The following is a 21,470-nucleotide window of genomic DNA, read 5'->3' on the forward strand; positions in this document are numbered from 1 at the left end:
ACGAAAACCCACACATGAAATCACCCAACCAAACCAAAAGTGAAAGAGAACTTGCCATAGTTTCATCCATCATCTGGTTTGAAAAGGAACAGTTTGAGGTGAAGCTGCATCCACCAATACTGAGATCAGAGACCCGTGTCAGACTTCTTCCGTTTAGGTTGTGAGGAGGTTAGGAAGGAGAGTTCCTCTGTGAGGCAGAGATGGGGACAATAGCTGCTCTCATTGAGGCCTCCACAGGTTCCTGAGATCCCAAAAAATAAAATAATCCTGAGGCCTCTTCTAGGCTACCACCACCGTTCTCAAAATGACCGCTGAGGTAAGAGTCCAAACCTACCGTTGTCAAGGGCGTTAAACTACTAACAGTGTAGGGTTTGGAACTAGTTAACTGCTAGTGTAAAAAGGGACTGGGGGGGGTTGTGAACTACTACTACTGAGTGGCCTGTCAGAGTCGTCTCCTACCGGGCTGTTGCTGGTAGTGGGCTGGGGGAGGAAACTACTAAACTAAGTTCCCTATGATGTATAGTGGGCTGGGATGGACAACTACCAAACTTCCCCAGTGGTGTAATGGGCTGCGACTACTGAACTCCTATGAAGTGTAGTGGGCTGCGAGTTCCTGGTCTGTTTCTGTGGTGTAGGTGTGGTAACCCTCGGTGTCCCCGGGTCAGACGGCGCATCCCACTGGGTGTAGTAGCAGCTTGTGGCCAAATGGTCTCTGTCGACCAACCGGAGAGAGGCGCTCTGTCGACCAACCGGAGAGAGAGGGGCGCTCTGTCGACCAACCGGAGAGAGAGGGGCGCTCTGTCGACCAACCGGAGAGAGAGGGGCGCTCTGTCGACCAACCGGAGAGAGAGGGGCGCTCTGTCGACCAACCGGAGAGAGAGGGGCGCTCTGTCGACCAACCGGAGAGAGAGAGGCGCTCTGTCTGGGTCTGATTGGTGAAACTGTCTGATAGATGTATCGACCTGTTTGTCTCCACCTTCAAATCAAAATCAGAAGTTTTAATTTATATTTTGGTCATTTAACAGACACTTTTTAACCACAGAGACTTAGTCAGTGTATTCAACTAGGGTGTACAAGACTATCACATATCAGTCACGGCAAGTAGAAAACATTCCTCAGTAAGCAGTGATCAGCTAAATAATCATCTTCATTTCCCCCCAAATTGGGACATTTGTAGTGCAGTCTGGGTAAGAAAGACGGAGAAAGAAAGGAAATTAATTTACGTTAAAATGAAAACCTAAATGTAGGAACAGATAATTAAAATCCCATTTTAGTTGTGCTAAATGAGAATTAAAACTAAAGTACATGTCACATACACTGGATAGGTGCAGTGTAATGTGTTGTTTTACAGGGTCAGCCATAGTAGTATGATAGGTGTTGTTTTACAGGGTCAGCCATAGTAGTATGATAGGTGTTGTTTTACAGGGTCAGCCATAGTAGTATGATAGGTGTTGTTTTACAGGGTCAGCCATAGTAGTATGATAGGTGTTGTTTTACAGGGTCAGCCATAGTAGTATGATAGGTGTTGTTTTACAGGGTCAGTCATAGTAGTATGATAGGTGTTGTTTTACAGGGTCAGTCATAGTAGTATGATAGGTGTTGTTTTACAGGGTCAGTCATAGTAGTATGATAGGTGTTGTTTTACAGGGTCAGTCATAGTAGTATGATAGGTGTTGTTTTACAGGGTCAGTCATAGTAGTATGATAGGTGTTGTTTTACAGGGTCAGCCATAGTAGTATGATAGGTGTTGTTTTACAGGGTCAGTCATAGTAGTATGATAGGTGTTGTTTTACAGGGTCAGTCAGTAGTACAACGCCACTGGAGCACATTAGGGTTGTGTCTTGCTCAAGGGCAGATCGACATATTTAAAACATAACATCCATTGGGACAAGTGAACAATAACATCCCATAAACAGCCATTCTTTGGGAACAATGTGTTGCTTCCAGCCTCTCGTCTGTAAGGTGCATTTGGAAAGTATTCAGACCCCTTCACTTTTTCCACATTTTATTACGTTAAAGCCTTAATTCTAAAATGTCTTAAAACCATTTCCTAGTCAATCTATGCACAAAAACCCATTAATGACAAACTGATAACAGGTGTATAAAGTTTAGCAAATTTATACAAAATGAAAAACAGAAGTACCGTATTTACGTTAGTATTCAGACCCTTTGCTATGAGATTTGAAATTGTGCACATGTGCATCCTGTTTCCATTGGGGATGTTTTTCAGCAGTAGGGACTGGGACACTAGTCAGGATCAAGGCAAAGATGAACGGAGCAAAGTACAGAGATCCTTGATGAAAACCTGCTTCAGTGCACTCAGGACCTCAGACTGGGGTGAAGGTTTACCTTCCAACAGGACAACGACCCTAAGTACACAGCCAAGACAAGGCAGAAGTGGCTTCGGGACAAGAGTGGCCCAGCCAGAGCCCGGACTTGAAACCGATCTAACATCTCTGGAGAGACCTGAAAATAGCTGTGCAGCAACGCTCCCCATCCAACCTGACAGAGCTTGAGAGGATCTGCAGAGAAGAATGGGAGAAACTCCCCAAATACAGGTGTGCCAAGCTTGTAGCGTCACACCCAAGAAGACTGGAAGCTGTAATCGCTGCCAAAGGTGCTTCAACAAAGTACTGAGTAAAGGGTATGAATACTTATGTAAATGTGATATTTTAGCTTTGTCATTATGGGGGTATTTTTATGTCATTGTGGGGTATTGTGATGTCATTATGGGGTATTGTGATGTCATTATGGGGTATTGTGATGTCATTAGGAGGTATTGTGTGGAGATTGATGAGGAAAAAAACAATTTAATCAATTTTAGAATAAGTCTGTAAGGTAACTAAATGTGGAAAAAGTCCAGGGGTCTGAATACTTCCTGAATGCACTATATGTGTGGGGGTGGCTGTACTGGATCGTTAATGGATATTAACAACTCATCTCTTAGACAAATGTACAATAACACACCAACTCCTGTCCTTACCAGCAGCAGACGTGGCTAGTCTGTTCTGGGTGTGGTGCAGTCTATGAGGGAGTTAGACAGGCAGGTGTCCAAGGCGGTCTCTGGGGCTGAGCAGGGCCAAAAGGTGGGCCTCTGGTGACGCAGCCTTTCTCCCTACCACCTGGAGAACCAGACATTACAGAAAGACAGACATCGCATCAGCATTTACGGCAGTGAGACAACAGTGTTTATCATCACAGTGAAACAGACAGCCCTGGGTTCAAATAGTATTTGTTTTCTAATTTAACAATTTACACAATATAAAAACGTAACAACGTCAACGATTTTACTGAGTTACTGTTCATATAAAAAGGAAAATAAGTCAACTGAAATAAATTCATGAGGCTCTAATCTATGGATTTCACATGACTGGGAATACAGATATACATGCACCAGAAACCAGTCAGTATCTGGTGGGACCACCATTTGCCTCATTCAGCACGACATCTCCTTCACATAGAGTTGATCAGGCTGTTGAGTGGGACAACATTCCACAGGCCACAATCCTCTTCAAATGGCTGTGTTTAGTTACTGGATATTTTGGCGGGAACTGGAATATGCTGTCATACACATTGATCCAGGGCATCCCAAACATGCTCAATGGGTGACATGGCCTGCATACTCACCAAACATGGAAGAACTGGGACATTTTCAGCTTCCAGGAATTGTGTTCAGATCCTTGCGACATGGGGCCGTGCGTTATCATGCTGAAACATGGGGTGATGGCAGCGAATGAATGGTACAACAATGGGTCTCAGGATCTCGTTACGGTATCTCTGTGCATTCAAACTGCTAAATCAATACAACGCAATTGTGTTCGTTGTCTGTAGCTTATACCTGCCAATAACCCCACCGCCACCATGGGGAACTCTGTTCACAACGTTGACATCAGCAAACGACTCGCCCACACGACGCCATACACGCTGGCTGCCATCTGCCCGGTACAGTTGAAACCGGGATTCATCCGTGAAGAGCACACTTCTCCAGGGTGCCAGTGGCCATCGAAGGATGATCATTTGCCCACTGAATTCAGTTACGACAGCGAACTGCAGTCAGGTCAAGACCCTGGTGAGGACGACGAGCACACAGATGAACTTCCCTGAGACCGTTTTTGACAGTTGGTGCAGAAATTCTTTGGATGTTCAAACCCAGTCATTAGCTGTCCGGGTGTCTGGTGTCAGACGATCCCACAGGTGAAGAAGCCGGATGTGGAGGTCGTGGTTACACATGGTATGCGATTGTGAGACTGGTTGGACTTAAGGCCACATTCTCTAAAACGAGATGGGTAGAGAAATGAACATGAAATTCTCTGGCAACAGCTCTGGTGGACATTCCTGCAGTCAGCATGTAAATTGCACTCCCTAAAAACTTGTGACATCGTGCTGTGTGACTAAACTGCACATTCTAGAGTGGCCTTTTATTGTCCCCAGCACAAGGTGCACCTGTGTAATGATCATGGCTGTTTAAATCAGCTTCTTGATATGCCACACCTGTCAGGTGAATGGATTATCTTGGCAAAGGAGAAATGCCCACTGACAGGGATGTAAACAAACTTGTTCACAATGAGAGAAATAAGCTTTTTGTGTGTACAGAACCTGTCTGGAATCTTATTTCAGCTCGTGAAACATGGAAACAACACTTTACATTTTGCGCTTATATTTTTGTTGTTGTTCAGTGTTACACCATTTGAACACAGGTTCTGCAGTAAGACTGGTTTCTCAGCAATGGCCTTAGGGACATGATTCACTCAAAACACAGACAAACCCATTGAATTCAAAATGAATGCACCACACCAGAGTACTGTAGCAGCATCACTTCCTGAGATCTGAGAGCGCAACCAAGTGAGGGGAGTTATTTACTAATTAGTGACCTTAATTCATTAAATCAAGTACAAGCGAGGAGCTTAAACCTGCAGACACTCAGCCCTAACGTGGAATGAGTTTGACACGTGCCGTAGAGCCTTCTCCCTCTAGAACGGACGATATGCATCTAGCGATCAGTCACAAAGCGAGCGATGACAGGGGGACACTGCTGGTTTGTCAGTCCGCCGTCTGTCCCGCCTCTCAGTACTCGTGTTATTTTGGTAGGAGAGCATAATGCTTCTTAAAATCGTCTCCTGTGAGTGAATTTACACAACCCATGTATAACGTAACGAGTTGAAATACACTTCATTAATGTTGTGGCCCAGTCATATTTTCTTTCCCGTGTTTTGAATCAAATCAAATGTTATTTGTGGCATGCGGGCAAATACAACAGGTGTAGAACAGTGAAATGCTTACTTAACTGCACTGTTAGTTAAGGGCTTGTAAGTAAATAAAGTTAAGAAAACATTTACTAAATAAACTAAAGTAAAACATTTAATAAAAACAATGAGGCTATATATGGGGGGTACAGGTAAGTAGAGTTATTTTGTACATGTAGGTAGGGGTGAAGTGACTATGCATCGATAACAAACAGCGAGTAGCAGCAGTGTAAAAGGGGGGGGGGGGGACTATGTAAATAGTCCGGGTGGCCACTTGATTAATTGTTCAGCAGTCTTATGGCTTGGGCGTAGAAGCTGTTAAGGAGTCTTTCGGCTTAGTTTATAAAAGGTGTAGAAGTGACTAAAAAGTCACCCTCCTATATCCCTTTGCCATTCATAAATCAACGTAGGTATATGACCATGTATCTCATCGGAAAACAAATAAACCAAACATCAAATCAAATCAAATTTATATAGCCCTTCGTACATCAGCTGATATCTCAAAGTGCTGTACAGAAACCCAGCCTAAAACCCCAAACAGCAAGCAATGCAGGTGTAGAAGCACGGTGGCTAGGAAAAACTCCCTAGAAAGGCCAAAACCTAGGAAGAAACCTAAAGAGGAACCAGGCTATGAGGGGTGGCCAGTCCTCTTCTGGCTGTGCCGGGTGGAGATTATAACAGAACATGGCCAAGATGTTCAAATGTTCATAAATGACCAGCATGGTCAAATAATAATAATCACAGAAGTTATCGAGGGTGCAGCAAGTCAGCACCTCAGGAGTAAATGTCAATACAAACATCTTGTTTGGTTTGTCCAAGGATTCGAAGCCCATGTTGAGACTTGCCAGTGTTCGCTAAAAACGACTCATCCAGCCTAGTGATTGGTCGTCGCTAACGAACAGTTCTTTTTGTACGGATCTTTTTAGGTGAACGGAAAACGAATCTCTTCGGTGAACGAGACGTTCATTTGGCTCCTTCATTTGCATACCGGTAAGGCTTCTCCTGCTTTGGCGATTATCTGTAGATAAATTATGAAAACATTCGATGAAGATGTTTAATCATCACTGCAGACACAATAGCGGAGAGAGATTCTGGTCCAAAAATAATAAATATATTGAAGGTTATAAAAGTTAATTTCATGATACTTGTAATGATATTATTAACAATATTGATATAGGCCTACTGATTTGATTAAAGCGTCGACAATGGGTCAATCAACAGGTGTTTTGTGTGTAGAAAAGGCCATGTTTAACACCTGCTTCATTCGACCCGCTGGTCCTCATGGCCTCCTGACTTTATAGAAAAGCAGGGCTGTAAAATCTGCTGGCATTTTTAAAACCCATTGTTCCTCAATTCAATACCAGTTCTCAACAGGGAATCCATGTTTACTAGACATCACCTATTTCCTCTTTTTTTCTTAGGTTGCCACAATAAATTAAATTGAAAAGAGAAGGCTAGTTTCTGACTATATTACTGATCTATCACCTTTCCTAAAAATCCCATCCACAGTGATTGACAGGTCTTAAAACCTACCAACTATGACTCACAAAACATCCTGCCCCCTCCCCTGACAATCCCACCCACAGTGATTGGTTGTGTATTTCAGATGGAACCGGGGCAACAGAACGTACCAGATGGAACCGGGGCAACAGAACGTACCAGATGGAACCGGGGAAACAGAACGTACCAGATGGAACCGGGGCAACAGAACGTACCAGATGGAACCGGGGCAACAGAACGTACCAGATGGAACCGGGGCAACAGAACGTACCAGATGGAACCGGGGCAACAGAACGTACCAGATGGAACCGGGGCAACAGAACGTACCAGATGGAACCGGGGCAACAGAACGTACCAGATGGAACCGGGGCAACAGAACGCACCAGATGGAACCGGGGCAACAGAACGCACCAGATGGAACCGGGGCAACAGAACGCACCAGATGGAACCGGGGCAACAGAACGCACCAGATGGAACCGGGGCAATAGAACGTACCAGATGGAACCGGGGCAACAGAACGTACCAGATGGAACCGGGGCAACAGAACGTACCAGATGCCACAAATGGAGCTCATTCAGTTAAAACACACCCATCGGACCTTCCACTGCTCCGTAGTCCCCGGCCGGCTACTCCTCCTACCTGGGCCGGCTACTCCTCCTACCTGGGCCGGCTACTCCTCCTACCTGGGCCGGCTACTCCTCCTACCTGGGCCGGCTACTCCTCCTACCTGGGCCGGCTACTCCTCCTACCTGGGCCGGCTACTCCTCCTACCTGGGCCGGCTACTCCTCCTACCTGGGCCGGCTACTCCTCCTACCTGGGCCGGCTACTCCTCCTACCTGGGCCGGCTACTCCTCCTACCTGGGCCGGCTACTCCTCCTACCTGGGCAGGCTACTCCTCCTACCTGGGCAGGCTACTCCTCCTACCTGGGCAGGCTACTCCTCCTACCTGGGCAGGCTACTCCTCCTACCCGGCCGGCTACTCCATGTACTTACATAAAAAACCCTTAGGCATAAAAACAGACAGATACGTTCCATCACTGTGAGGTGAACAAGGTGACAGGCAGACACGCTGTCAAGATGAATTCATCAAGGTGACTTTAACACTATGCTGTTGGACCACAGGGCTCTGGTCAGAACACTATATAGGGAACAGGGTTTCATTTGGGACACAGCCTAGTCGATGGACGTCTCCAAACTACACCAGCTGAAGGACAAGCGTGTATCCGTTAAAAATCAGCAGTGAACCGAATGATTTGGGCCTCTACAAAATGTAATTACAAAGTTGTGTACCTGTGTGGTGACGAGGTGCTGGAAAAAGGCGCGGACGTCGCTCAGGTCATCGGACAGGATGACCCTCTCCACTCGGCACAGTCCGAGGTTTTGTCTGATACGAAACAGTGTGTGACAACAACGGTCTTTGGTCTGTAAAGATAGAGACATAAAAGCATAAAGCACAACAGACTAACATCTACCATAGTCCCTCCACTAAGATCTATCAGCCATGTTGTTCTATTTCCAAATGTAAACACGTACGAGTTGAGCAGATATGGCTAAGTTAAAACGTTTTGTTTTGTCAAATCAGCCAGACAACACAGTTACAAAAAACCAAAAACCAACAAGTACCTATGGAGTGGCTTTACGGTCTTAAATGACCCTGATATATCAGTGAGCTCCACACCTGTCCAGTCAGCACACAACATCACCCTGGGGTGGCCAGAGAAGTCAAACCATCTCCACGACGACAACGTTGTCCAGGTTACCGTCCTCCTGACGGAACTTGTGCAAACTAAAACATGACAATATGGGAAACACCTACAGTACTACTTGCGGAGAGATATGGTGTCCCGATTCTCTACCCCTCTCCTGACGTGGGAACTCTACCATGGATTTAAAAACAGTGGAAACTCACTGAAAGCTTCATCCCAATTCACCAACGTTCTCCTGCAGTGTGCCCTTGTCTTGCATACCCCCTGTCATGGATTTAACAATGGTGGAAACCCACTCCTGTTACTCTTTGCTTGCAACAATCCAAGATTTTAAATCCATGAAGGGGAGTGCACACTGAGGGAGAGGGTTAGTGGAGAAGGGTAAATAATTGGGGCAGGGCCATAAGTTTAGTGACCGGTATCTTAACCTTAACCTCTTACCCTTTCTCCACTGTCCATAGATGGACAGTGACAGTGGAGCTGCCTACCACAAACTCTCCCTGCACATGACCTAAAAGACAAGCCGTTTACACGCTGGTTTACATTAGAGTCTGTAGCAGGGTTGGGGTCAATTCCAGTCAATTCAGGAAGTACACTGAAATTCAAATTCTGAATTTCCCTCATTGAAAAGCCTTGAAGAGACTTGGCGATTGGAATTTAAGTGTACTTCCTGAATTGAAATAGAATTGTCCCACCTCTGGGCTGGAGGAGAAACACTACTTATTCACGAATACAACTGTGGTGACTGTAAAAACTATTCCTAAAATCAGAGTTACATACGCAGAGAAAACCTATCACAATATGAAAGAATCATAGATACAAAACAGACTAGCTTTCTAGAGCAGTTATCTGCTCATACTGTGGAGCGTCAGGTCCAGAAAAAACTTTAATCACCAGAAATTCACAGCCTAGAGGCCTACGGCGACGAGCCAGAACGCCCTAGAGGCCAAAACAGAAACTACTGGCGTAACCCCTCACGCTAGACTACTGGCGTAACCCCTCACGCTAGACTACTGGCGTAACCCCTCACGCTAGACTACTGGCGTAACCCCTCACGCTAGACTACTGGCGTAACCCCTCACGCTAGACTACTGGCGTAACCCCTCACACTAGACTACTGTGATCACATCTCTCTATTGTGGCACCAATGTGAGGGGTTAAGGCTTGCAATTTTTTTTGTAATTTCTTTTACTGTTTTTGGATATTGATTAGCGATTGTCAAGGACCCACAAAACCCAATTCCAAAATGGAGTTTTTAGTTCAGATGATGTGTTTGCTAAATGTGATCTATAGGCTACGAGACCTTTGTAAGCTGTTTATTGATTGTGGGGTTTGAATAGTGTGAGGAGACAATATATCTGGTGAGAATCACAACACAAGGTACAAATTCTATTCTAGCTCTTAAAGGGCCAGGTGCCCATCTTGGGTGTACAATTTTCAATTATAGCATTATTTATTCTGCAGTTATTATATTACTATTAATTCTGTTACCAATCAAAAATGTACATGTTTATAGTATCTTCTGATTGCATTTCGTTGAAATATGAGAAATAATAATTGTAATCTATTTGCTTCCAAAATGTAAGTAGGCATCTCTAGCTGTCCTCTTAACACACTGAATGTATTTTTATTTATTTATTCATTCTTTATTTAACCAGGCAAGTCAGTTAAGAACAAAATCCTATTTACAATGACAGCCTACCAAAAGGCAAAAGACTTCCTGCGGGAACGGGGGCCTGGGATTAAAAATAAATACAATATAAATATAGAACACACACACACACACATCACAACGAGAGACAACACAACATGGTAGCAACACAACATGACAACAACATGGTAGCAACACAACAACAACATGGTAGCAACACAACAACAACATGGTAGCAGCACAACATGACAACAACATGGTAGCAGCACAAAACATGGTACAAACATTATTGGGCACAGACAACACCACAAAGGTCAAGAAGGTAGAGACAATAATGCATGACGTGAAGCAGCTACAACTGTCAGTAAGAGTGTCCATGATTGAGTCTTTGAATGAAGAGAGTTTGAGTGTTTTTTGCAGCTCGTTCCAGTCGCTAGCTACAGCAAGCTGAAAAGACGAGCGACCCAGGGATGTGTGTGCTTTGGAGGCCTTTAACAGAATGTGACTGGCAGAACGGGTGTTTTATGTGGAGGATGAGGGCTGCAGTAGATAGCTCAGGGGGGAGTGAGGCCTAAGAGGGTTTAATAAATAAGCATCAAACAGTGTGTCTTGTGACGGGTATTCAGAGATGACCAGTTTACAGAGGAGTATAGAGTGACATGATGTGTCCTATAAGGTGCATTGGTGGCAAATCCAAACCAAGCCATCTGATTGAATGGCTTGTCCTGCACCCAGAGTACATGTTGGAAAAATATCTTGGTTCCCTTCTAAACATAGCAATGTGAATGCAAAGAGGACTAGCTAGGTAGCCTAGTGGTTAGAGCGTTGGACTAGTAACCGAAAGGTTGCAAGATCGAATCCCCGAGCTGACAAGGTACAAATCTGTCGTTCTGCCCCTGAACAAGGCAGCTAACCCACTGTTCCCTGGTAGGCCGTCATTGTAAATAAGAATTTGTTCTTAATTGACTTGCCTAGTTAAATAAAAGTAAAACATTTAAAAAAGAATTTTTACTGGCAAGAGTCATTCAAATAATTCTTTAGCTTCTTTTTTTTTTACACCCCAGTTCACTTTAAAAGAGGTCTGAGATCGGTTATTTTTAAAGGAGGACTATACTTGAAAACACCCCTTAATTTAAGCAAAACACATCATGACCAGTTCAATACAGGAAGTAGACTGAAATTTCAAATACATTTAATTCCAGGAAGTAAACGGATTTGTAACAGATCCCAACCCATGTCACAATTAGGATACCGCGTTGTAAATACAACGCAAGCACGGATGATGCTATTGTGCTTTACATTCATCCTGCTGAAGGCCAACAACGGTCATCTGTCTGATTGTACCATTGAGCTGGAATTAGAGGCTTGTGGCTCACATCAAAACATGGAGGGTTTCCTCCATGGAACTCCAGCACCACCCTGTGGAAGTCTGAGGTACTGCGTTATAGGTTTGAACTAGTTAATGGAATTTAAATGCCAGTTTCTGAATAAAAGTTGCTGCAACGCAGCAATAATCTAAGAAAATCATGTCGCAAGTTAACAAAAAACAACAAACATTGCAGTTCAAATTTAATTGATAAGCTGGTTGTGCAGAGTCTGTCGTCAGACCTCATTGTAGGGGAAAAGGGCAGCCTGTCAGTAAGGCAATTCCAAGACAAAACAAATGAAATTGTTCACGTCACATGCTTCGTAAAAAGGTATAGACCAACAGTGAAATGCTTACATACGGGCCCTTCCCAACAAGACACATAAAAAGAGGATGTATTAACACCTACTAATAAATACACAATGAGTAACGATAACTTGGCTATATACATGGGGTACCAGTACCGAGTATTCTATATTTTCTATATTATAAAAGTTTGTGTAGCTTGCTCTCTGCAAAAAGCTAGTTAGTTGGTCTACACAAGCTGCAAATGTGTAAAAATTGTGTTAGCCCTTAATGCTAATCACATGCTAGCAAACCCTTGCTCTAATACAGCCTGGTACCAGTGGAGGACTATATCAGCATCATTTGTGTAACAGCTTAATCAAAATCAGAAAGGAAAAGGCAAAGAAAAATAAGAAATCTTTGAACGTAACCATTTGAATCTAATTAGAGTCCCATGGGAAACACAGACTAACATTTTGGTTCCTACACCAAATCACAACCATCTCCTCCCTTACTTTTAAATGAATTGTCATGACAAAACTAAAATAAATAGCATTTTACCAAATAGCATTTTATCGATGGATATTTGAATGCACAAAGGTAACGTGACCCTTAGGTCCATTTTTTAAATTTATCTGTGACCAACAGGTGTACATCTGTATTCCCAGTCATGTGAAATCCATAGATAAGTGCCTAATGAATTTATTTCAATTGACCGATTTCCTCATACAAAAACCAATGAAATTGTTGCATGTTACGTTTATATTTTTGTTTAGTATAGTTTCAGGGAGAATGCGATGTTCACAGCCTCTATTTCTGAAACTAGGCATGATGGTTGATGTGGAAAGCCTCGTAGAGAGAGCAGTGTCTCAGCTTGGACAAGGCCTACAACGGTTCCTCACTATGTACTTTCAGTACATCAGTGTTAACGAGGCTAGGCCTAGTGGTTAGAGTGTTGGACTTGTAACCGAAAGGTTGCAAGTTCAAATCCCCGAGTTGACAAGGTACAAATCTGCCATTCTGCCCCTGAACAGGCAGTTAACCCACTGTTCCTAGGCCGTCATTGAAAATAATAATTTGTTGTTAACCGACTTGCCTAGTTAAATAAAAGGTTAAAACATTTTTTATATAAAAAATAATAAAAAACGAAGCGCTCCATCTGTCATGTTAATGGAATTCCTTTCACTTCTCAATTATTATAATATTTTTTTTTAATTAAAACTGGTGGTCAAACTTCATTGCAGTGACATTTCTGGCCCACACTCAGCACTGAAACAATAGCCATCAGGACAACCACCCTTCTCTTCCCCTGTCCAAAGTGGAAGTTTCCGCCAAGTATATGACTCACTGTTCAAGAATCATCCTTGTAGTTATACTGGTCGAAGTTATGCTTATATATATAAAAAAAAAGGACAAGTCATTGAAATATAAATAACTTAACACGAGAGCCAAAGACGTGTGTGTGTTGTTCACAGTTCAAAAACCAGTAAGTAAAAACGTTCTAACATGCTCTGTAATGTCCAAAGGATCTGAGAGAGCTGTTGACCATTTGCTGGAGAAAGAAACTAAAATAAAAATCACAAGCAAAAGCTAAAAGTTAAAATGATTAGTAAGATGCACACGAGTAAATCATAATGAGAACGTTTACATCCAGACTAATAAATTCGATATTTAACCGTTTTATAGCAATAGGCCGAGTATCATTGTACCTAAACTGTATGTGTAAACATGTATACGCAGGGCCCAGCTGTAAAGGAGACCTTGGTCTCGGTCTGTGTTCCTTGTTGAAATAAAGGTAGAATAATAATGGCATTAGTCATGTTAACACCTTAATCCGTTTCATCTTAATCGGGTTAGGTCATAATCTAAGCATACGCCAAATAAAACAGTTTTCTGTGTTATCTTTTAGGTCACAAACACGGCTTTAATCAGAGTTAGTTCTGCGCATGTAGTAACACTGGCAGCGCGAGTTTCCTTTGCGCGAATGAAGTGATTTCGGAAAAACTTTATGCATCTTAGTTTAACCATACAAACGTCATCAAATAGTAATAACAAAAATAACATGGTCTCTGTAGTATAACGTTTATTTTGATTGGCGATTTTCTGCATTGATCAAAGACTGATTCCATGTAAAACAGAATTATTGGGGAAATCGTTATTGCAAAGTATGTAAACATTTAAATCTTACTTTTTTTCTCTCCGACTATTCACAATAAAAGTAGTATTGTTTGCATGTAACCGTATACACTGTCTATCAAACCTTATCAACAACAGGGATTAGAGAAGAATGACAGGCCACATTACCTCTTTTTGGTGTCGATGGGGTGCTATTGGTTCCACTAGCTCCCATGGCTCTCCCTTCACTTGGGTGTTGAGATTCATACTTCACCTCCTTTGGTCGACTACCACCGTGCTAAACATCAACGCCAGTTAAAATAGCAACGAATTGACATGTTTAAAATAACATTATTAAAATCAAGATCGTCCATGCATTATCCAGCCAGCCATGAGGCCAGCTGTGCTAGAAAATTCATTACCATCGACGTCACAACTCACCTCATGAAGAACAACGTTAACTTCAACACTTGACCATACGAACCCCAGCCTGCGACGTTAAGACAAAGTTGAACTGGGTTGCCCAGAGTTAAAATAAACCGGGTAAAACGTTGTTTAAATGTGTAATCCATGCCCGAAAGAAATCGCAACGCATCGGCCCAACAACCACGTCGCATGACAGTTCTGGACATGTACACCATGTGGCTAAGCTAGCTTCCACCAGTTACCTAACTAAACCTAGCTAGTAGTAAAATAACTACGTCTCTGCTCTCATTAGCCCTCTTTAAAATGTGCCATGTCCACGCCAAAACGATACAAAATAAAGAAAAGTCCAGAAAATCCTAAAATGCGCACTGTTTAAAAGATCGAGGGATATTGATGGGACACGTTCAGCGCCACTCCAACTGGGCGAAAAGCGTTTCACTGGGCACAGGATCAGGTGCGGTCTTCCTTCTTCTTCGATGGGGTTTAAACAGCAGTTGGCATCCAATGTTAATGGTGCATTACCGCCGCCAGCTGGACCGGGTATTGATTAATAAGAAACAACAAAAAACATTGCGGGAAAAGGGGAAAGCGACATAATACAAAATTAAACACGTCAACTGACAAAACCCACCACACTTCTTCAATCACAGTCCACTCCAAAATACATCCCTACACAGGCTCAGGGGCCTGTTATGGCAGAACATTCGGCTGTGAAATCCCAAAAAGACCCCAAAAAAACGTTCAGTTGCATTTTATATTTATTATGGATCCCCATTGGCCTGAGGTCCAGCAAAATGAAGGCAGTTTATACATAAAAAAAAAAAAAAAAAAACATTACATTCACAGATTTCACAAGACACTATGTGCCCTCAGGCCCCAACTCCACCACTGCCACATAGCTACAGTACTAAATCCATGTGTATAGTGCGTATGTTATCGTGTGTATGTGTCTGTGCCTATGTTTGTGTTGCTTCACAGTCCCCACTGTTCCATAAGGTGTATTTTTTACCTGTTTTTTTTAAATCACATTTTACTGCTTGCAACAGTTACTTGATGTGGAATAGAGTTCCATGTTGTCATGGGTCTATGTAGTACTGTGCGCCTCCCATAGTCTGTTCTGGACTTTGGGACTGTGTAGAGACCTCTTGTGGCATGTCTTGTCAGGTATGCATGGGTGTCTGAGCTGTTTTTCTTTTTTACATTTTATTTCACCTTTATTTAACCAGGTCGGCTAGTTGAGAACAAGTTCTTATTTACAACTGCGACCTGGCCAAGATAAAGCAAAGCAGTGTGACACAGACAACAACACAGTTACACATGGAGTAAACAATAAACAAGTCAATGACACAGTAGAAAAAAGAAAGTCTATGTACAGTGTGTGCAAAAGGCATGAAGAGGTAGGCAATAAATAGGCCATAGTAGCGAAGAATGACAATTTAGCACATTAACACTGGAGCGATAAATGAGCAGATGATGATGTGCAAGTAGAGATACTGGTGTGCAAAAGAGCAGAAAAGTAAATAAAAACAGTATGGGGATGAGGTAGGTAGATTGGGTGGGCTATTTACAGATGGACTATGTACAGCCGCAGTGATCGGTTAGCTGCTGTGCGCCAGTAGTTCAAACAGACAGCTCGGTGCATTCAACATCCTCTCATATATACAAGTAGTGATAAAGTCAATCTCTCCTCCACTTTGAGCCAGGAGAGATTACCATGCATATTATTAATATTAGCTCTCTGTTGTGATTCCAATTTTCTTAAGACTTCTTCCCCGCTTGCGCTGTAGTTTATGACCATTGCAATGAATGATAGAACGTCCATGTAACATTTCACTATCCCTCGGTTGATGAGAAACCTTTACTGGTCGTGGTGGCTCTACTACTACTACCATTGTGTCTTAGCCGCCAGTTGTTCCTTCCACTTTTCTCACCGCCTCCGGATAGGAGACAGGCTGGACACTCCTTACCCTTGGGACCTCATTCTCCTGGACACTCCTTACCCTTGGCACCTCATTCTCCTGGACACTCCTTACCCTTGGCACCTCATTCTCCTGGACACTCCTTACCCTTGGCACCTCATTCTCCTGGACACTCCTTACCCTTGGCACCTCATTCTCCTGGACACTCCTTACCCTTGGCACCTCATTCTCCTGGACACTCCTTACCCTTGGCACCTCATTCTCCTGGACACTCCTTACCCTTGGCACCTCATTCTCCTGGACACTCCTTACCCTTGGCACCTCATTCTCCTGGACACTCCTTACCCTTGGGACCTCATTCTCCTGGACACTCCTTACCCTTGGCACCTCATTCTCCTGGACACTCCTTACCCTTGGCACCTCATTCTCCTGGACACTCCTTACCTGTGGCACCTCATTTTCCTGGACACTCCTTACCACCTAATTTTCCTGGACACTCCTCACCCTTGGCACCTCATTTTCCTGGACACTCCTCACCCTTGGCACCTCATTTTCCTGGACACTCCTTATGTAACAGTATAACTTTACGTCCGTCCCCTCGCCCCAGGCGCGAACCAGGGACCCTCTGCACACATCAACAACAGTCACCCACGAAGCATCGTTACCCATCGCTCCACAAAAGCCACGGCACTTGCAGAGCAAGGGGAACCACTACTTCAAGTCTCAGAGCAAGTGTCGTCACCGACTGAAAGGCTGCTAGCGCGCACCACCGCTACCTAGCTAGCCATTTCACATCGGTTACATTTACCACCTCATTTTCCTGGACACTCCTTACCCTTACCACCTCATTTCCTTCACCTAACAGGACACTCCAGGAATTTGGGCGCATGTTCACCTCCACAGTTAAAGTGTTTCACTTCATCTGCATACGACACTCTTCCCCTTTGCACACACTTGACACATTAACACATTTTTTACATTTATGAAAAAACTGAAGGGGCTTGTGCTCAAAATCTCTTACATGGTTTTCATAAATTCTAACTTTGATTTTTTTTTTTAACTACGCAAGTCACTTAAGAATTTCTTATTTATAATGACGGCCTACATGAGAAGGGAGAGACTAAATCAAATAACAGTAGCATGGATTAAGTTAAATTATTTTCTCCATCCACCATACAGGTCAGTCGACCTGTAATATCCTCTGCCTTTATTCCTTGCGCCACTCCAGAAATAGGCGCCCTGCTACGAAAATCCATACGGGAAACATTCCACTCCGATATCTTTTTGTCTTAAAACACGCTTCTTCTGCTTTTTATTTTATTTTACGAGGCAACAAAGTTAAGAACAAATTCTTATTTACAATAACGGCCTACCCGGGTCAAACCCTAACGACGCTGGGCCAATTGTGCGCCGCCCTATGGGACTCCCACTCACGGCCGGTTGTGATACAGCCAGGAATCGAACTAGGGTCTGTAGTGAAGCCTCTAGCACTGAGATGCATTGCCTAAGACCGATGCGCCACTCGAGAGCTCGCAGACACACAACACAATATAAATAAGACCACTTCTTGTGACTCATCGACTCCACACTTTCCTCCAAAACATTCCAGATTTTCCTCGAGACGTTAAACGGATTCCCAAGTAACATTGATCCAAAACCCTCACTCGGACTTGAAACGAGTCTAGTGGTTTCCTTTTCCCGTCACGGTAGCCCACGCATTCTCACTTCAAACAATCCTTTTCCCGTCACGGTAGCCCACGCATTCTCACTTCAAACAAACCTCCGTTTCCGCCATCTTCTCCGCACCGATACCCAACACATCAGGTGCGGCCGACCACACCATTGGTCGAAAATAGCAAACGTCATTGGAGTGACGGGTATTTTGGCCAATGAGATCTGCGTATCTGCATAACAAAAGAATGTAACACAAGGGACTATTTTACATTGAGGGGATTCTATTAATCTGGCAGGGGCGCCCGGTAAGGCGTGTTTGCACCGGGTGAAAATGTATTGTATTCGTTTTGGAACCGGGCTACCTCCCGGGCATGAGCCAAGTACCCCGTTCAAACTCACAGCGAAGTTGGCTCAAAACTAAAGTGACGTAATTAAGCATGTGGAGTAATGAGTAGAACTTTGTGTTTTCACGTGCAAAAGTGATTGCCTTCCCAATGAAAACCAATTAGAAAATTCAAACGTCTATTTTATGGAAAATATATTTATGTTTTTGGACGAGGCACAATATTCATGTTCACAACATGACCGTGCGGCGCACATTAATCTTTGATTTGAGAAGTGCACGCTCACCCATTTTCACCGTTCACCTCGCGGGCCATAGACCGGTGTCCCACGGCCCAGCATAATCGAGTCCGCCCATTATGTCAGATATCCGTCGGGAAAAAGTTAGGAAATGCCACTTGCCCTAAAATCCTAATTTAATCAGTATAAGTATCCCTCACAGTACAATTGAACTGAAGGGAGTGAGAGTAAACGTAGGCCTGGTAGACCAGGGTTTCCCAAACTCGGTTCTGGAGCCACCAGGTGTTGGTTATTTAAATCAGCAGTGTAGCGCTAGGGCAAAAACAAAGGCCGACTACAAACGGTTGGAATGATGGTTGTATGTAGGCTAAAATAAAATAAATGGAGGATAATTTGATGACTGTATTCTTAAAAACATACTGATACATTTGCCTAATAGCAAATTAACTGTAAGATCATGACATTTAATTTTTTTTTCTTAAATAACAGGACAACTTTACAATAAAACTGTTTATACATTAATGTAGCTCATTTAATTCTGAGTTGTCTAGACGTAAGCTTTTATTTATGAATATAAAGCAGTTCATGCCACTGATTTATTACGTTTGATTATGAATTGGATTACACCTTTACCTTTTTAGTCACGTGCGTATCAATCAACAGGCTGGTTAGTGGGTTAGGATATATTTTAATTTCACCCGAACGTGTTGCGAGATGACGTAAACATATGTTATTGTCGTTTGTTTTAATGAAACCGCGGGCGTTTTTTTGAGTTTTATTCAAAACACATCTTGTCAAACCAGTTTGTCAAGTTTCAGGTAAACTAGGTAGCCATTACGCAGGTAAAAGGAGTGAACAGAAACCAACGTTCGCCTACACTGTTGTTTGTGGCGAGGACAGAGCAAACATGGTACAGTAACCAGAAACTACAAGACCAAACTGGTGAGAAATTATAGACATACAAGGAATAGCCTACTGGTGAGTAGTTTTATTATCTGCCTCCAAATGTATTAATTTTCAAGGATTTTAGACAGAGAGTAGACCGTAGTAATGTTCACACGTTGTCCTTTCCTCCCCTCTGTCATAATCTCAATCTATAATTGAACACGTCATATGTCGATTGTCGGATTGTCTTTGCACGAAATCTAATCTAACTCATCTAACCACTTGATTCAATCTGTGCCGTTTAATTTAATCGTTAAAGCGTGATTGAAACTTCAAAGCAATATTCGCGGAAAATGCGTTCATGTTATTAAACACTGCATGTGTCGGCTCAATCGGGAATTAGCTTACCTTTACATTTGAAGCGCACTATAACGCTGAATTTAGACAACAAGGTTTGAATTTAGCCCTAATTAAATCTATCTGATATATATAATCATGTTTATCACAAATTGGAAATACAGACCCGTATGAGAATTCCAGACCAGTATAAGAATTCCAGACTTTTTAAAATGTTTTTCTGTGTAGTTGTATAGAACTTTTACTTATTTTACACTTTGATTGTTTGAAAACAAATCATTATAATTCCCTCAATGTGCTATTGAAACTTAGTAGTAGCAGTCTTGATAGACTCTTCCTGGAGATTTATATAGTGTCTCCAACACAATCTATTATTGCTTCTGGGAGGGGAAGGCTCTCACTCTTTTCGTCTGAGATAGCACACACATTCCACAGGAGGACTGAGTGGGCTTGATCAATATGCTTGAGTTTAGGCAGTCTTAAACCTTGTTCACACTGCACGCCTTAAAGATGCACTATGCAAAAATCCATCCGTCATTTCCTGGTTGCTAAAATTCGAATAGTATGCCTAATTTCAGTTTGTGACGAAAAACAAGAAAATATAATGTAGAGCATCATTGTACCAATTAAACCGCTGTGAAATATCTTTTACATAACCGTTTAACGATTTATTTTTTTGTTTTTAGCTGTTTGAAGCTAGTGTACAAAACTGAAAGTTAGACTCAAAAACTTGAGAATGGGAAGAATAGAAATATAGCACATAGAACAGCTCTATCAATTCTTAGACTGGCTTTAAATGAGAATGACATATCTGTAACTCACATTTCTATGTGAGTTTGGTCAGGTTCTACAAAAAGTGACATTGCAGCTTTAATGCTCAAATGTTTCTCAAATCAGTTTTTGAATACAGACTGTCCAAACAGCAAGTGACAATCAGATTTGTGTGTGTCCAGACATCAGTCATTTGCCCGACATGGCTACGTTAGTTGTCATAGTAACGACGGTTGTGTATTTTGTATTTTTATAAGGGATCCCAATTAGCTGCTGCCAAGGCAGAAGCTACTCTTCCTGGGGTCCAAACACACAAAAATAAAGTCTAAACGGTACATAATATAACATTGACACACCACTGTGGTATAGGCTGATTGGTGGTTCTCGTGCTTTCTATCACTCAGAATTAAAGGTGACAACAATGATGTCACGGACGTTTCCCAGTTGATCTGAATGTTCTAAATCATACCATAAACTGGGTGGTTCGAACCCTAATGCTGATTGGCTGAAAGCTGTGGTGTCTCAGACTGTATACAACGGGTATGACAAAACATGTATTTTTACTGTTCTAATTATGTTGGTAACCAGTTTATAATATGTATAACGCACCTCTGGGGTTTGTGGTATATGGCCAATATACCACGGCTAAGAGCTGTATCCAGGCACTCCGTACTGTGTCGTGCTTAAGAACAGCCCTTAGCCATGGTATATTGGCCATATACCACACCCCCTCGTGCCTTATTGCTTAAGTGTAATAACACTTTTAAAGCCTCAACGGATAAGATGATTCAACTTTCAAAACAAGTCCATTTTGGCTAGTCACGTCAGTCAACTAGCTAGCTAGGTAGCTGTTTAGCTAGGACATTTACTAATTTATTTGTAAACAACTAACAACTCGTTAGCTACCACATGTTATTGTCAAACTGTCAACATAGTAGATAGCAAGTAAAACTTGGCCAAATATATACACGAGGGCAAATAAATCAGAT

General features: G+C 42.7%; 2 protein-coding genes across 3 annotated transcripts in view; one reads left to right on the top strand and one right to left on the bottom strand.

Moving 5' to 3' along the window:
* The window catches only part of LOC139544407 (cyclin-I-like), a 43,831-nt gene extending 29,087 nt beyond the window's left edge, over positions 1 to 14,744 (bottom strand). The window contains exons 1-5 of one of the 2 annotated variants that reach the window (XM_071351457.1): positions 14,309 to 14,744; positions 14,057 to 14,165; positions 8,035 to 8,166; positions 2,984 to 3,122; positions 56 to 976 (exon numbers count right to left, since the gene is read on the bottom strand). The gene's annotated coding sequence lies outside the window, so the exon portion shown is untranslated. The remainder of the gene's footprint in view (positions 1 to 55; positions 977 to 2,983; positions 3,123 to 8,034; positions 8,167 to 14,056; positions 14,166 to 14,308) is intronic. The other variant, XM_071351458.1, reaches the window with a different exon arrangement.
* A 4,438-nt stretch (positions 14,745 to 19,182) lies between these two features.
* The window catches only part of LOC139544409 (phospholipid-transporting ATPase IC-like), a 46,010-nt gene continuing 43,722 nt past the window's right edge, over positions 19,183 to 21,470 (top strand). The window contains exon 1 of the mRNA XM_071351464.1: positions 19,183 to 19,446. The gene's annotated coding sequence lies outside the window, so the exon portion shown is untranslated. The remainder of the gene's footprint in view (positions 19,447 to 21,470) is intronic.

Source organism: Salvelinus alpinus, chromosome 18 (assembly GCF_045679555.1).
Source record: "Salvelinus alpinus chromosome 18, SLU_Salpinus.1, whole genome shotgun sequence".
NCBI lineage: Eukaryota > Metazoa > Chordata > Actinopteri > Salmoniformes > Salmonidae > Salvelinus > Salvelinus alpinus.